Consider the following 5,479-nt stretch of genomic DNA (forward strand, 5'->3'; position numbering starts at 1 on the left):
AAATTCAATAAAAAAGATTAAAAGGGAAACAAATGGTGAAAAATTTTTCTCTAATAAAGGTCTCAATTCCAAGATAGATAAGTAAGTTTCAAACTTATAAGATTAAAAGCCATTTCATAAATAGTCTAAGGCTATGGATAGGAAATTCTCAAGGGAAGAAACCCAGGCTATATCAATATGAAAAAAATTCTCCAAGTCACTACTAATTAGAGAAATGGAAACTAAAGTAATTCTGAGATCCCACCTCATACTCATCAGATCGGTGATTATGAGAAAAAAAGAAAGTGATAAATGTTAGAGTTGTGGGAAAACAGGCAAATTGATGCAACTGTTGGTGGATTTGTGAATGGGCAAAACCATTGTGTAAAGCTTAGAATTATGCAAAAAAGTTACTAAATGATACATACCCTTTCAGCCAGCTATACAACTACTAGGTGTACACTTGAAAGAGAAGAAGGTCTTAACTATACAAAAATATTAGTAGCGGCTTGGGGGGAGGCAGAAAACTGAAAGCTAAAGGGATGTGCATCAAGTAAGGAATGGCTGAATAAGCTGTGGCATATGAATGCAATGGAATATTATTGTGCTATAAGAAATGAAGAAACAGACAAAAGGAGATACAGAAAGACTTATAGGAACTGATGCAGAATGAAGTGAGCTGAAACAGAAGAACAATTTATACTATATCATTATCATAAAAATAAACAATTTCAAAGATTTCACAAACCAAGAATGAAATAAGCAGAACCAGGAGAACAATTTACATGACAATATTGTAAAAACAAATAACTTTGAAAGCTGTAACCTTTGACCAATACAAAGACTCTTCATGATTCAGGGGAATTTTAATGAAATCTATTGTCTACCTCCTGATAAAGAGGTTAGAAATTTTTCTCTTCCTTGCATAAGATGCTCTGTGTCCTGATTCCATAACTTTCCACTGGTCTGTACCACATGGTCCAAATGTTCTCCTTCCTCCTCTCTGCCTTCTAGCTTCTCTGGCTTCTTTCTAATCTTTGCTAAAATCCCACCTTCTGTGAGAAGTTTTTTTTTCCAATTGGATCTCCGTCTATGGAGATCATGACAAAGAAGTGACAGAGAAAATCATACAAAATAAATGGACAATTTGAATTACATAAAATTAAAAAGGTTTTGTACAAACAAAAAATGTAGCAAACATTAAGAGGGAAGCATGTACCTGGAAAATAATTTTGCACTGATAAAAGTCTCATTTTCAAGTTACATTAAAATGTACCCAAATTTATAAGATTAAGAGCCCTTCCTCAGTAGATAGATGGTTAACAGATATGAACAGGCAGTTTTCAAAGGAGTATCCAATGAATGTTGGCATGCTGTCTCATTGTTGTCATTCTCTTTAATAAAGTTATTTATTTTTTCTATGATCTGTTCCTTGATCCACTCATTTTGTGGGAGTAGATTATTTTGTTGTTTAGCCATTTCAGTTGTATCTGACTTTTTGTGGTCTCATTTGGGATTTTATTGGCAAAGATACTAGAGTGGTTTGCCACTTCCTTCTCCAGCTTATTTTACAGATGAGGAAACTGAGGCAAACAAGGTTAAGTGACTTGCCCAGGGTCATATAACTAGTAAGGGTCTGAGGCCAGATTGGAACTCAGGTCTTCCTAATTCCAGGTCTGGTGATCTATCCATTGCACCATTTAGTTTCTAATTAATTTTATATCTATGTTTCCAAGGCCTTTTCTTGCATGTAATTATTATTGCATTATGGTCTGAAAAGGGTGCATTTAATATTCCTGTTTTTCTGCATTTGATTGTGATTCTTTTTGTCCAAATACATGGTCAATTTTTGGGAAGGTGCCATGTACAACTGAGGCAAAGGTATACTCCTTTCTATTGCCATTTAATTTTCTCCAGAGGTCTATCATATCTAACTTTTAAAAAATTCTATTCATCTCCTTAAATTCTCTCTTGTTTATTTTACAGTTCTAGCTCTGAGAGGGGAAAATTGAGGTCCCCCGCTAGTATAGTTTGATCATGTATTTCCTCCTGTTACTCATTTAACTTTTCCTTTAAGAATTTGGATACTATGCCATTTGGTAAATATATGTTTAGTATTGATATGACTTTTTTGTCTATGGTATCTTTTAGCAAAATGTAGTTTCCCTGATTATTTCTTTTAGTGAAGTCTCTTTTTTGTTTTTACTTTGTATGAAATTATGATTTTTTACACCTACTTTTAAAAAAAAACAACTCAGTTGAAGCATAATAGATTCTGCTCCAACCCTTATTTTTACTCTGTGTGTCTCTGTTTCAAGTGTATTTCTTGTAAATAACATATTGTTGGATTCTAGATTTTAATCCATTCTGCTATTCACTTCCATTTTATGAGTTCATCCCATTCACATTCACAGTTATGATTACTAATTGTGTATTTCCCTCCATCCTATTTTTCCCTATTTATCTCTCTCTCTCTCTCTTTTTATACTGTGTCCCTCCTCAAAAGTGTGTTTTTCTTCTGACCACTGCTTCCCTTAATCTTCCCTTCTATCAGCTCATTCCTCTTCTCTTATCCCATTCCCCTCCTGCTTCCCTGTAGCTTCCCTGTAGGATACTCCTTTGAAAATAGATTTCTATACCTGAGTGTGTATGTTATTCCCTCTTGGAGACAATTCTGATGAAAGTGAGGTCCAAGCATTGTTCACCCAGCCATTTCCCCCTCCATTGTAAAAGCTCTTCCTTGTGCTCCTCTCTTTTGTAAGATAATTTCCTCCATTCTTTTTTTTTTTTATTGGTGAGACAACTGGGGTTAAGTGACTTCCCCAGGGTCACACAGCCAGTAAGTGTTTTGTGTCTGAGGCTGAATTTGAACTCAGGTCCTCCTGACTCCAGGACCAGTGCTCTATCCACTGTGTCACCAAGCTGCCCTGATTTCCTCCATTCTTCTTCTCCTTTCCCTCTTCTCCCAGGGCATCCCTCTTTCTCACCCTTTCCTTTTATTTTTTTAAAATCATCCCATCATAGCCAACTCATACCTATCCTTCTTCTAACTGTTCTGATAATGATAAAGTTTTTGAGAGTTACAATTATCATTTTCCCATATAGGAATGCAAACACTTTAACCTTATTGAATCTCTTATTATTACCTTTTTGTACTTCTCTTCTGTCTTATATTTGAAAGTAAATTTTTTTTCAGTTCTGCTCTTTTAATTGAGCATACTTGAAGTTCCTCTATTTCATCAAATATCTATTTTTCCCCTACTCAGTTTTCCTGAGTAGGTTTTCCTTAGTTGTAATATTAATGCCTTTGCCTTATGGAATATCACATTCCAAGTCTTCTGCTACTTTAATGTGAAAACTACTAGATCTTGTGTGATCTTGACTGTGGCTCCATGATATTGTATTGAATTGCTTCTTTCTGGCTACTTGCAATATGTTCTCCTTGTCCAGGGAGCTCTGGAATTTGGCTAAAATGTTCCTGGGAGTTTTCATTTTGGGATCTCTTTCTGGAGATTCTTTCAATTCCTATTTTATCCTCTGGTTCTAGGATATCAGGGCAGTTTTGTTTACTAAAACTTGAAATATGATTAATAGGTTCTTTTTGTGATCATAGTTTTCAGATAGTCCAATAATTCTTACGTGATCTCTCCTTGATCTATTTTCCAGGTCAAAATCCTTTCCACTGCAATATTTCACATTTTCTTCTATTTTTTTTTACTTTGTTTTATTGTTTCTTAATGTCTCATGGAGTCATTAACTTCTACTTGCCTGATTCTAATTTTTTAAATTTTCTTCAGTGAGCTTTTGTACCTCTTTTTCCACTTGGCCAATTCTATTTTACAAGGAATTCTTTCCTTCAGTTAATATTTGTGCCTCCTTGTTTATTTGGACAATTCTGTTTTTTAAGATGTTATTTTCTACAGTATTTTTTTTGTGCCTCTTTTACCAAGCTGTTGACTCTTTTCAAAATTTTCTTGCATCAACTCTCATTTTTCCCAATTTTCCCTCTACTTCTCTTATTTGATTTTTAAAATCCCTTTTAAACTCTTCCAGTAATTCTTGTTGTGTTTGTGTCCAAGTCACATTTTCCCCGCTTTGAAACTTTGCTTGTAGATGTTTGACATCGTTGCCTTCTTTTGAGTTTGTGTCTTGATCTTCCCTGTCACCAATGTCACTTTTGATGGTCAGGTTCTTTTTGTTATTGTTTGCTCATTTTTCAAGCCTATTTCTTAATATTTAACTTCATGTTAAAGTTGGGCTTTGCTCTGGGTGTGGAGGAAGCACTGTCCCAAACTTCAGGTTTTTTGTATTGCTGTTTGCAGAGGAAGGTCTATGGGACTTTAAGCTTTTGGTGCTTCCAAGCTGGTATAATCTAAGGAAACGTGTAGTCCTGCTCTCCTGACCTGTGCTCTGGAAGAGTCCTTGGTTTCCTCTAGCCACAAGTGCTAGTGCTTCTCTTGTCCCTGGAACTGTGAACATGTTGCCTGATCCCCTGCAGCCACAAGTGTTAGTGCTCCTTTCTGTCTTGAAACTGAGAACAGGACCCCTATTCCCTTGTGAGTGACCACAAGCACTGTTCTCTGCTCTACAACAGTGACAGGGCCCCAGCTTCACTCTTGCCACAAGCACTATGGCTCCTCTTTGCCCTGGAACTGTGACTTAGAACCACGTATGGGTAATGCAACAAGGTTATGACCCCAGCACCAGCCAAGGGTCCCTTGTAATTTTTTTCTAACCAGTTGTCTGACCCCCTACCATCTGTGGGCTGAGAGCTACCAAAGCTGCCACTACCACTGTTACGGCCACCTCCGATGCCCACTGCTGGAACTGCTACTGTGCAGTCTGTGCTGTGCTCTGGGCCGACCACCACCTCAGTGTGATAGACCTTTCCTACCAATCGCCTAAGTTGTTTTGGGCTGCGAACTGTTTAACCCCAACCTTTGTTGGCTCGACTGCTCCAGGATTTGATTCAAGATGTTATTTCAAAGTTGTTTAGAGGGGAATGATGGGAGAGTTCAAGTGAGTCCTGCCTCTACTACACAATCTTCTATCTATTTCTAAGCCTTTCTTATTTAATTACTCCCCCATCCATCTTTCTATCAGAATCAAATATTTTGGTAATTACTGCTTTGTAATATAGTTTGAAATTTTTTTCTTTAAGTCACTCTTTTTACATTATAATGTTTGCTATTATTGGCCTCCAAATGAATTTTGTTATTATTTTTTATTTATTTTTGTTTTTTTTTAATTCTATAAAGTATACTATCCTTTGATCTTAGAGATTTCTCTCTCGCCTGCCAAAGCTTACCCTTCCACGTGGACATTTGATTCATTTTTGTTGTTGTTGTTGTTTTGGAGGCAATGGGGTTAAGTGACTTGCTCAGGGTCACACAGCTAGTGAGTGTCTGAGGCCAGATTTGAACTCAAGAGGGCAGGTTCTCTATCCATTGTGCCACCTCCCATTTGGTTCATTCTTATAGCATCACAAACATAGAGTTGG

This window comes from Phascolarctos cinereus, unplaced genomic scaffold (assembly GCF_003287225.1).
Source record: "Phascolarctos cinereus isolate Bilbo 61053 unplaced genomic scaffold, phaCin_HiC Scaffold_9;HRSCAF=440, whole genome shotgun sequence".
Lineage (NCBI taxonomy): Eukaryota > Metazoa > Chordata > Mammalia > Diprotodontia > Phascolarctidae > Phascolarctos > Phascolarctos cinereus.